At 36.5% G+C, this 12,823-nt stretch overlaps 1 protein-coding gene across 9 annotated transcripts in view; it reads left to right on the plus strand.

Annotated features, from left to right (window-relative positions):
* The window catches only part of Cab39l (calcium binding protein 39 like), a 130,708-nt gene that overhangs the window by 39,965 nt on the left and 77,920 nt on the right, over nucleotides 1-12,823 (plus strand). Inside the window, exon 1 of one of the 9 annotated variants that reach the window (XM_046453993.2) lies at nucleotides 4,539-4,716. The exons of the other annotated variants lie outside the window; for them this stretch is intronic. The gene's annotated coding sequence lies outside the window, so the exon portion shown is untranslated. Of the gene's footprint in view, nucleotides 1-4,538; nucleotides 4,717-12,823 lie in introns of those variants that run through there. 9 annotated transcript variants of the gene reach the window in all.

A 12,823-nucleotide genomic window follows, 5' to 3' on the forward strand; every position in this document is an offset into this window, starting at 1 on the left:
TTCTTTTACTCCAGTCTCCTCTTTTAAATGACCTTGAGTCTTAACTTTTCAGAGAAAATCAAAGCAAATACATGCTTCCTAACTTCATTTCCTCTTTACCTGGATAGAGTCTGTACTCAACGCTTTCTACTTTAGAAAAGTATGTATCATTCTTCTTGGAGGTTAACCTTTCTAGGATGTTCTGGATTTCTTCCATTGTGGGCTCAAGAATCTTGCCCCATTAATTATCTCCTTCTCATCTTGTGTGTTCCTCCTGTCTGTCTCACTCAACCAACCAAGATCAAAGTTAAAAACAAAAACAAAAAACCTTTCATTTGCCCTTCAAGCTGACCTTCCATTCCTTATCCAGCACTTGGAAACAATAGATAGCCTATGCCTCCATTATCTCACTACATTATCCTAATTTTACCCTGACCTATTCATTTGTTGCCTGAAGTAGTACTAAGAATCTAACCTCTTATCCTGTGTCATAGGCAAGACCTGGCAGTTGAGCCATACTATGTGGGACAGCCAATACTACCAGTTCCAGAAGGACTCGACTGTAGTCCTCTGCCTGCTTCATACTTTGCTACACTCTGGGGCTCTAGGCCTGACTTTGGTCTTTTTTACTATCACCCTATCTTTTTAGGAATTTAAGGAATATCCCTGTTGTCCTAAGTGGTTTTCCAAAAGCCCCTTTGGCCTCATACCTTTGCTTTATAAGAATTGAACGTGGGCCCTAAAAAAATAGGTTGTAGGGCTAGAAAGACACTCATCTATTTCTAACATTGTTGAACACTGTTTTTATGGACTACTAGGGATTGAACCTTGAACCCAGGGCCTTGCACATGCTAGATACGCACTCTACCACTGAGCTATATCCTCAGACCTTTTTAAATTTTGAGGTAGGGTCTTTCTAAGTTGCCCAGGCTGGCCTCAAACTTGTGATCATTTTGTCTCTGCCTCCCAAACAGCTGAAATTATAGGCCTGTGCCACCACACCCAGCTCACTTCTTGTTCTTCAAAGTCTCTGGTTTTGGTCATATTGAGAGCATACTCTTTCTCCTCTCCGTCTGTTTTTAAGCTCTAGTTTTTTATGTTCAATTTCCTACACAGTATCCATGTGTAGATGTCTTGCCAGCACCTTAGATTTTGTTATCAAGCAGCTGATTATTTTATAAAATTTGTTTTTCTTCCTGTGGTTTATTTTAAAGGTATTACCCATTTGCTCTTTCACAACAGACATGGAAACTCATTGTCATCTTGACTTCTTCTCTCAACTACCATCCATACTTATTTAGTTGCTGTATTAGTCAGCTTTTCATCACTGTGGCCAAAAATACATATCAACTTAGAGGAGGAAAGATTTATTGTGGCTCTGGTTTCAGAGATTTCCATCCGTGGCTAGCTAGCTCCATTGTTTCAGGGCCAGTGGTGAGCAGAACTTCATGGTGGAAGGGGGTGGCAGGGCAAAGCTATTTACCTCATGACACCTAGAAGCAGAGAAAGCAAGAGAGGAAGGGGCAGGGGGCGGGGGGACAAGATATAGTTCCCAAGGGCACACCTCCAAAGACTCACTCCCGTCAACTCAACTCCACTTTCTATAGTTTCCACCACTTCCCAATAGTTCACTGAAATTATTAGTCCATCAAATGGATTAATCCACTGATGAGGTTAGCGCTTTCAAAATCCAATTACTTCCATAAAGCTAGACTCTGAGCACTGCTGCATTGGAGACACAACTTCAACACATGAGCCCTTGAGGGACATTCCAAATCTAAACCCTAACAGTTGCCAAACCTGTTGTCTCTGATACTTACATAACCCCTCATTCCCACTGACCAGTTACTCTCACTATAATCTAAGATTACATCAGTTGCTTTTAATTTCATCACTGTTTCTCTGCTCTTTTGATTCTTCTTCTTTTTAATGTAGAAAAGAAGTTTATTTGGCTCTTTTGGTTCTTCTTAATACATTGCCAAGGTCACATTGATGAAAGAAAGTTCTGATCTCATTGTGGCTCCCTTTTGCTCAAAAAAAATTCAACTCCTTAGTCTAACTCCTTAGTCTAGTAGTCTCAGAGTAATCTGACCCCAACCTGCCTTTCCAAATTTTTTACTACTATGATTCACATAACATTTGCATCCAATAGTAAATTGTTTGCTGTTTACATTTGGCACTTCCCAATCCCCTTTGTTTTTACATCCATGTGACCAAATCATACTCATCATTAAGGACTGAGTTCTGGTATCATCTTCTCTATGAAACATTCTCTAATTACTTGAGATAGAATTTGGGTTGATGTTTATCTTCTATATTTTTAGAGTATTTCTTTGATTCTTCCTTTGTGATTTATAACTTTTTTTTTTTACCTTGTACTTTTGTATTTTGGTATTAGAATATAAATTCCTTATTCCACTCTGTGTCCAAGATGTTTGAATGAATGTATACTATACATTGAGGTGATAAGAATGTTGTAACAGAGTGTTGCCATTGTTTAGGGTTCAGGCCCCTGTGTTTAGTTTTATGGCTAAAGGCTCCGAAAGCTCCTGGCCAACAGAGTGAGTGGAGGCTGAAATCCAGCTCATTACCCATCCCCTACTAGGCCATGTGCCAGGCTCACACAGGGCTGCATTTGCCTATAGAAAGGGGTCTTTTTTCTTTGCCCAAAGGTAGATTTGCTAGTTAATCTATGCACCTCTTAGATTATATCTGTTTCTCTTTATCTAAGTCTTAGCAAAGCACTATCTATGCTAGTTAAAAGCCCTAAAAGTTTTGACAATATTAACTGAAGTTCAGTATAGAAACTACTTGGTATCAAATAGAAACTGTCCAATAATTGTTGGAATAAAAGAAATGACTAATAGAATATAAAATAAAGATAATGGAGCATTTACTTGTTAATTTAGTTAGTTTCAAACTCCACAAATATTGTGGAACCTCAAAGTACTTCTAGAACCTTTGAGGTTATGATTTTTCACTTGATTTAGTGATTAATAGTCCCAATTCCCTTGCCCCCATTCTACCTTTCGGCTAGGATAATCTGATATAAGGTAAACATTTTTTTATGTTGCTCCCTCAGCTCCATTATGGTGGATCTAATGATAGTGTCTTCTGGGAGTTTTTCCAGTTTGTTTCATATCATAGGAAAAGTTATATATTTACTCTTTAAACCCATTCCATTATGTGACTTTCCTACTTTGTGTGAGTTATGTGTCCATATCTAAAATTTCCATAAGCCTATTGAGGGTTAGGACAAATATTCCTCCTTAGATGTGTAGAGATTAAAGCTTAGGGAATTTAATCGATTCTCCAAGAGTATATGACAAGTAAAAGGTATAGCTACACCAAAGTCCAGGGTTTCTGTGTCCCTACTCTGTGCTTTTTAAAAATGCTGCATCCATGTTACTACTTCTTTTAATGGATCTGCTTTGATCTTGTTGGTATAGTACAAACTCAAAAATTCTTAAAAATGTATACTTAGTGATTTGTTGGTGGGTAGATGTGTATCTCCCAGAAACACTAGTATAGTCCTTGTATCTCTTATGTGTTCAGTAAATGATGCCAATTACACACTGTGTGACTTCTCCAGTATCTCTGCTCCTTTCCAGAGTAGTGACAGGGCAAACCACAAGTGGATTTATATACTTTTAAAAACTAATTTTTTTAACTTTATGAGGAGGGCAGTGACTACTAACATTTAGCACTTACTAAGTATGGGCGTTAGGTATACTATTTCGCTTGATCCTTACAACCAGTGTGGAAATGTATACTATTATCTCCAGTTTAAAGACACATTATACTTATTTTTCACTTAAATCTGGATTTGCCTAATTCTAAAGAGTTTGTGCTGTGGCCAGGCATCATGGGGAATATCTGTAATCCTAGTGACTTGGGAGGCTGAGCAGGAGGATCACAAGTTCAAGGCTGGCCTCAGCTAAATTGCTGAGGATTTCAGCAACTTATACTGAAATAAAAAATAAAATGGACTGGGGATGTAGCTCAGAGGTGAAGTGCTCCTGAGTTCAATTCCCAGTCCCTTTACCCTAAAAAAGAGTTTGGGTCCTGGAATTATAGCTACTTGATAAGTGAAGAATGTTCACAACAGCTTATCACATTATATCCTTCAGAGGTTACACCTATTATCTACTATCACCGTACACACACACACACACACACACACACACATACATACAGATAGTATGTGCTATATACTGGCATAAGGGAAATAGAGCAGTCTTTGAGCTGGCATGGTAGATCGCATCACTGAGGACCAGTGCAGGGAGGGCAGCAGCAGTACTGGGCAGTGAGAGGGAAAGCTTCTTGGCTGAGTACACTGATCTGACACTGATCTGAGTATACTTTGTGTTTTTTGGCTCCTTCCTTCCTAAGAAAAGCACAAGGAAGTGGGCTATACAGTAATATAAGAGAGAAACTAGAATGGTTATGTTTTTGTCATCTTGTTGAGGTTAATTGAAGACTTTTTAAAGATTTTCACATTTGGTCTAGGATTAACACTTAATGGGTAACTGGAAATGTGGACTTCATTCTCTCAGCTAACCTCCATTATGATTAGACAACTGCTTCTATATTCTGCTTTTATGAAAGCATTTTGAAAATCTTTTAAGCAGCTTCTGGGGCCACATGATTAATTCTGTCTGGAATGGAAATTATAAGAAAGAAGAGCTAGATTTATCTATGGCACATGGGCAATATCACAGGCTTCTGGGGAAAAAGGTAGGAAATAACTTCTTTGCTGTGGGTCTCCTTTCTTGGTATAAGGTTATTTAACAAATAAACCAAATTCTGAATGTGTGGCTATGATTATTTTATGTCTACTTTGTGGTCTTTAGGAATAGAAAAAGAGAAACAAGCATGAATGAAAAGTGAAGGGGGAAAAGATGATGGGAATAAATGAGAAGTAAATACCACTTAAAACACAAAGGTTTGTGGTTGCCCATATTAGAAAATTATAGCAATAGGGTCACAATATTTTTTAGCCTACTCTAACACATACATATGTATTTTATGATAATAAAAGTAATACTATCATTTCTGCTATAACACTTGTTTTGAAAACACAGACTTGTTCCAGTGTGATTGATATATTAGGGAACAATTACAGCATAATGTAAATGTGTGCTTTTGTGCAGTTTCTTTTTGAGAAACACTGCATGAATGCAGAAAATCATCCAGCCAAATCAAGCCACACAGAAATACACAAGTGTACACAACTTACACATCTACAAGCTATTGTGGTGAGCCATGTATTAAGTAGAATGACTCATAATCAGAAACAATGCAATATGTGGTTTGCAAAGCTCCACTTGGGTAGAATTTGAGCCAAAGTATCTTAAATAGAAGACAAAGAATGAGCTTACATGGTTACAAAGGGGCATGTAGTAAATCTGAGAGCTTAAGAACTCCCTAAGCGTTGTTTTTGCATACTTAACTCAGTGACGTGCTCTAAATTGGTATGAGCAAAAGTAGGGCAGAAAAATGTACTTTGAATCTAGGATAAGTCTGAACACCAAGTATCTCCTACCACTTCCTCCTTGTCATACCAAGATAACAGTAAACCCTGGAATAAAGTGAGTTGTGTCATGATGCAGCCTGGATGTAAGGGGCAGTTTGGCTTCATTTGTTTGGAAAAAAGGCCAAGATGGAAGCAGTTAACCTAGGGGTTTGAGTAACAGGCAGAAGAGTAAGGACTGTTAGATGAGCCAAAATTCACAATAGCAGGTTGTAATTAAAAGGCAAACATGAACCCAAGGCAGTTATAGCTTCAAAGAAATTTAAAGCCTAAGAAATTGTATTGTGTAATTGCCCATCCACTCTTTTTTTTTTAATATTTTAAAAATTGTAGATGGACACAATACCTTTATTTTATTTATTTATTTTTATGTGGTGCTGAGGATCGAACACAGTGCCTCATACTTGCAAGGAAAGTGCTTTGCCACTGAGCCACAACTCCTGCCCGTCCATCCCCTCTAAACTCCCAAAGCCTAAAAACTGACCTCAAAACAACTGTTGTTTCTGCAGGAAAGATCCCAGACAAGAACTATCTTAGTGCCCTCTCAAATGTGACTTTGGAGGACAATGGATATGGGAGAGTTTAGAAACAGAGGTAACCGGTTTTGTAACTAAGGAACTCATCCAATTTCTCTTTCCAGGCAAGGAAGCTTGCTCTTCCTGTCCAACAAAACATCACCTGTATTGATGTTTATTCACCTCCCTTTTTCACGTGGGAATAATTATCCTGCTTTCCCTTTGCCTTGTTTTTTGGGGTGGTTAATTCATACTTGAGCCATAGGGTGCTAGACCATAAGAAATGACTTCAAACTGATTAAGAGCACATACCAATAGAGATCTTGAAGCTGGATGCAGCAGGTAAACCAGTTTGAGCAAGAGTGAACGCACTATTAATCATCCCATTTGGAAAACTTGTCTAATGTTAGGCAGGACCATTCTTGAAAGTGTAGATTGGGGGAAAGGGTAAGTAGGGATAATGGGCAACCATGTTGGATTGTGGAATGTATTATATAATATACAAATGTAATTGGGTGAGTCTAACTCTACACTCATAGTATGGCTAATCTCACCCAACATTTCACTTAATGTCTGAAAGAAAGCTGACAGAAGACTTGAAGCTGATCTCTCCACAGTCAGTCTCTAGAGCCACATCATGTGAGCCTCTCACTATGCCTTTCTCCTACCTCTGAGGGCTGTGAATCACTAAAAGCCCTCGTACACACTCAGCAGCCAGGCTATTCAATAACAGCATCCCATTCTTTTTTTTTAATATTTATTTTTTAGTTATAGGTGGACACAATATCTTTATTTTTATGTGGTGCTGAGGATCAAACCCAGTGCCTCACGCATGCTAGGTGAGCACTCTACCTCTGAGCCACAACCCCAGCCCCCCATTCTTTTCTTTTTTCTTTTTAGTTGTAGATGGACACAATACCTTTATTTAATTTATTTATTTGTATGTGATGCTGAGGATCAAACCCAGTGCCTCACACATTCTAAACAGGCACTCTACCACTGAGCCATAACTCCAGCCCCCAGAATCCTATTCTTATAGTTTCTTTTAGTTTATGGTCATTTACCTAAGCCTAGCAGGATCAGAATCATTTTTCAAAGATTAACATAGATATTAAGATCCTTTTGAGAACATGAGGACCAAGGCTATGTCATTTGTTAGGAACCATTTCTTTGCCACCATGTAGAGAGAGCCCAACTATTAATGAAGACAACACAGGAGAAAACAATGCAAAAGAGAGATATGACCAATTATAATATTTAAGTTTGGGCTGAAGTTGGCATTTAATACATGGTTTCTCAACCTTGGCACTGTTGACATTTTTGGCTGAGTAAATTTTGGTTGGAGATATATGTTCTCCGATCTTAGTACGTTTAGCAGCATCCCTGGTCTCTTCTTACTGGATGCCAATAATAGACTCCCAACTAGGACAATCAAAAGCATCCCCTTGGTGGTGGGCAAAGTCTCCCTCAGCTGAGAACCACTGCTCTAATCTTAGCCTTTTCGGTTACATAATCCTTAAATATCCTTTTTGCTACACTTAATTGCATTGGGTTTGCCACTTACAATCCAAAGAGTTCTAGTTAGTACACTTTTTCTTATCACTTTTGTGTATTTTACTTTATTATTATTATCTTTTTAGTTGTAGTTGGACACAATACCTTTATTTTTACTTATTTATTTTTATGTGGTGCTGAGGGTGGAATCCAGCGCCTCGCATGTGCTAGGTGAGTGCTCTACTGCTGAGCTACAACCCCAGCCCCCACTTTTGTATATTTAAATAAACAAATTTATTAATTATGAACAACTCTAAAACCAATAAAGTAAAATTAGTATTAATGCACATCAATTGCAGATGTAGCAGTTAATCATAGAAATATTTATTTGTGGGCTGGGGTCAGTGGTAGAGTACTTGCCTGACATGTATGAAGCATAGGGTTCAGTTCTCATATAAAAATATATGTATATTTTTAAAAGATATTTGTGTGTTTAATATTTTACATGTTAGGATCTTTTTTTAAAATTTTGAGCATGAAAAACCAGTTTTGGTGCTGTAGTTGTTATTACTGTTGACAATACACTTTTTTAACCATCAATGTTTTAATTTAATGGACTAATAAATTTAATAATGTGCCTTAAAAATTTCTGTAATTTGTAATAATATCTACTACTAGCAAATTATTACAGTATGTACCAAGTTAGAATCTAAGCCTTAAAACCTTATTACTATTCAATAATGTGTGATTGCTATGATGGAGAAGGTAATTTAGAATTATGTTTAGTTATGCTACCACATAAGGTAAATCATTTCCCCATCACTTATCCATATCAAATAACTGTAGAATCATTGCTTTATTTAGCACGTCATGATGTTATCTGACTATAATTTCATCTGTATGCATCATTTACATTTTTTTAACTTTTCCTGTATGCTTTTCTTAATAGTTGAGGCACTCCATTGGGCTACATTATCTACAAATTACTATTTAATAACCAAGAAGTTAAGGTTAGGTGTGGTGGTAAGTGCCAGTAGTCCCAGTTACACTGGAGGCTAAGGCAGGAGAATCACTTGAGCCCAGGAATTTGGGACCAGCCTGGATAAAATAGTGAGGCCCTGTTAATCAATCAATCAGTATTGTTAATAATAGAGAAGTTAAAGTTCTCTAACAATGAGGAGTTAAAATCTCGTTTGATGAAATTTTCTCAATTGTGAATTAATAGAAAAAGAACTTTTATTTTTATTAACAGGTAAAATAATTTAACATTATGATATTAGGACTTGCTAATGGCTGTCATATATACTTACCAGTTACATTAAAAGTTAAATTAAAAGTTAACTGCAAAGAATTCTTTAAACAATGTTTAGTAGTTTTATTGTTAGTAACTTTGGTATTGCTATTTTGAATTTTTTATCAGGTATATTGAAAGAAAGCAAATGCTGGTATGTTATTAGAACGAAGGTTTTTTTTTTTTTTTCTTTTGTTCCCAAGGCCTTGAGCATGCTAGGCAAGCTAGCATGCCTCTGAGCTACATTCCTAACCCAGAACATAGGTTTTTAATATAACAGAAAATAAAATAAGATTAAAAAAAAACAGAGTTAACACCCTACAAATAGATTAGAATATAAAATGAAATATCAGTACAACAAATGGTTTTTAAAAGTGTGTTTCCTGAAGAAGGGGAACAATCAAACTATGTGATATGCATATGCAAATATGGCATAATGAATTCCACTGTTATAATTATAATGTGACCACTGAAAGATCTAGAAACAGTGACATCCCAGTAGCAATGATTTGCTCTGATACACCAACTTTTTCTAAATACAGTTAGTTCTTCACTAAAAAGAACTAGGACTCCCTGGAGAAATGACTCATTCTAGATCTGGGATAGGGAAGACACAAGCTAAGCCAGGGACATTTTGTTGAACTAGAAAGCAAGAAAAGTTCAAGATGTGTATGAATGGAATTATACCAAACTGATGCAGGAATCATTCTGGAAGGATTCCCACCAGCCAAATTTGGAAAAATTTGAGTTATCTATCTATACTGGCAATCAGGCCCAGAGCTTCACCCATGCTAATAGGCAAGCATTCCACCTTGTGCTACAGTCCCAGCCCCTTAAGCATTTATTTTCAATGCATCTTATATGCCATCACAGATCTTCTAGGATTCACTTGTCTCATTTCAGCCCTGTGCAAGCTCTCAGGCACATATAACCCCACAGAGCCTCATCTTCTGCCATTTGCAAGCCCCTTCCTTTCTGCCCCAGGGTTTCTCTGTTGACACTGCTCTGGGATCAACAGCCCAGAACCACACATGCAGGATCTGGAAGTACAGAGTTAAAATTCAGAATAGGGAACTTAATGGCTTACTGGACAAGCCTTTGACCAATAGGAGATAAAAAATTAACTTTTCTTTTCCTTTTATCCACCTGCCTCCCAAGTGTGATCCTGAAATGCAGTATTATCAGGCTTCTAGAGTTTCCATCAAACAAATGAAATGGGTGGCCAGCTTGATCATACACTGTCATATTGACACTCTCTCCTTCTTTGCTTTATTCCCTTTTTCCCTTAGTCCTGCTCCTTGTGATTAGATGCCTTATTAAAATAATGTTACAAGTTGGATATGGTAGTGCATGTCTGTAATCCCAGAGACTTGGGAGGCTGAGGCAGGAGGATTGCAAATTGGAAGCCAGCCTAAGTAGGTGAGATCCTGTCTCATAATAATAATAATAATTTTTAAAAAGGGCTGAGGATGTGGCTCAGCAGTTAAGTGCCCCCTGGTTCAATTTCTGCTACCAAATAATAATAATAATATTACATAAGTTTTTTTTGCCTCAGACCTTAATCTTTAAGGAAGTCACCTTAGGAGGAGGATAGCACCAAAAGAATGTCTGGCTTTGAAACATATTGAATATGTAAACATACACGAATCTATGATTTTCAAAAGAAAAACAGACTTGCCTCACCCTAAAATTCCTCATTTAACTTGGACATCAAACCAGATCACTCATAATGGAATAATGGGGCATCATTGCCTCCTGAACTGTCTTGTGAACTTATAAAATTATCTTGTCAAAACATTTAGCTTGGGGCTAGGGTTGTGGCTCAGTGGTAGTACACTTGCTTAGCATGCATGAGAACTGGGTTTGATTCTCAGCACCACATACAAATAAATAAAATAAAGGTCCATCAACAATTAAAAATATATATATTTAAAGAAACATTTAGCTTATATTTTATTGTGCTTTTAGATACAATTTCTTATTTATAAGAAATACAGAGGATAGAGGAATAAGGTAAATGGTACCACCACAAAAAAAAATTTCTAGAGTTTTACAAGACCATGGTTGGTTTTTTGAAACAATCAGTGAAGACAGAAAAAGGGGTCATAACCAAATTAAATACATTATTCTCAGTTATATCTCATTATATAATAACTAACTATATAATACCCACCCAAAGATTGGGTAAATATTCACTTGTATTTTCTCATAGATCTTGTGTGGTTTATGTTTTATTCCTGATATTGATTATTTGTGTCTTTTGTCACTTTTGTAGATACTTAACAATTTTATTGATCTTCAAATAATCAGTTTTGTTTCATTGATTTTGAGTGTGGGGGTGGGTGGTACTGGAGATCAAACCCAGATCTTTTTATTTTGAGATGATCTTGCAAAGTTGCTGAGGATGGCCTCAGACTTCTAAGTTGCTGTGATTAAGTAAGTGCACCACCATGCCCAGCTAGCTCAAAGATTTTTAAAGATTTCTAAGTTAGTATGATAGAGAACATATTGTATAGCATTTAAGTTCTTCTAAATTATTTCAGGATTATTTTATATCCCAGAATATGATCTCTCTTAGTAATCATACCATGTACATTTAAAAGGAATGTGTACTGCTTTCATAAGGTTGTTCTTTTGGTTTCTGTAAGCCCCTTCTACAAATTGGTTGTAGAACTGTTCAAGTCTTTTGTATCCTTACTAATTTTATTTTCTTCTGTGAAAAAAAAAATTTAAGCATTTTTTAAAAATTGTAAATAGACACAGTACCTTTGTTTTATTCATTTCTTTTTATGTGGTGCTGAGGATTGAACCCAGTGCCTCACACATGCTAGGCAAGTGCTCTACCACTGAGCCACAACCCCAGCCGCCTGTGAATTTTTGAGAAAGGAATACTTATGTCTTGAGTTTTGGCTGTGGATTTGTATTTCTCTCCTTTTTGTTCTTTTTTTCTTCATGCATGTTGAAACTGTTACGCGCAGAAATGTTTTGGATGTGTATGAGCCCGTCGAACCAACCCCTTTATCATTATGACATTATCCTCATTATCCTCTTTATGCCTATTAGGATTCTTTGTTCTGAAATCTACATTATTAACATGTATAGCTACCTCACTTTTTAAGTAATATTAGCATGGTATATCTCTTTCATCCTTTGAATATATATTGTCATATTTAGTTTCTTGTAAACAACATATAATTGGATCTTGCCTTTTTTGTCTAATCTGATGATATCTGATTTTTAATTGGGGTGTTTGGAACATGTACACTTAATCTGCTTATTGATCGGGTTGGATTTAAATCTGACATCTTTGCTATTTGTTTTCTATTTATCCCTTTTGTACTTTGTTTCCTTTTTCCTCTTTTTTTTTAATGCTGCCTTTTGGATTAAGTAGTGCTAGCAATTTTAATTAAATACTTTCTACCTCATTTATTGGCATATTAGCTATATCTGTTTGGATTTTGTTTAAGTATTGCTTTCACTGTCTACCTTCAGGCAGATTCTTTCCGTTGTTGTAATAATTTGCTTCTAAATATGTCACAGATCCCTAAATGTTATTATTTTTTAATTTAAATACATTATCATTTGTCCTTTAAAAGTACATTCTCTTCTAAAGGGATTTTTTTAAAAAGAAAAGGCTTTCATATTTACCTACATGCTTTTATTTCTGGTGTTATTTATTCCTTTGTAAAGATTTCCATTTAGGAGCAGGGTGCAGTGGCCTGTGATCACACAACCCGGGAAATTGAGGCAAGTGGTTGCAAGTTCCAGGCCAGCCTAGGCAACATTGTGAGACCCTGTTTCAAAATAAAAAAGGACTGGGGATATAGCTCAATGGTAAAGTGCCCCAATTTCCATCCCCAGGATCCTGGAGAGGTGGGGAAGATTTCCACCTCATTATTATTATTTTTTTTCTACCTAAGCAATCTCCTTTAACATGCTTTGTGGTTCTGGTCTTTTGATTAACTTAGCTTTTCCATGTCATTTCTGAAAGATAGTATTTGTATACTTTGA

This window comes from Marmota monax, unplaced genomic scaffold (assembly GCF_021218885.2).
Source record: "Marmota monax isolate L192 unplaced genomic scaffold, Marmota_monax_Labrador192_F-V1.1 WCK01_AAM20220418_F8-fsc00011, whole genome shotgun sequence".
Classification (NCBI taxonomy): domain Eukaryota; kingdom Metazoa; phylum Chordata; class Mammalia; order Rodentia; family Sciuridae; genus Marmota; species Marmota monax.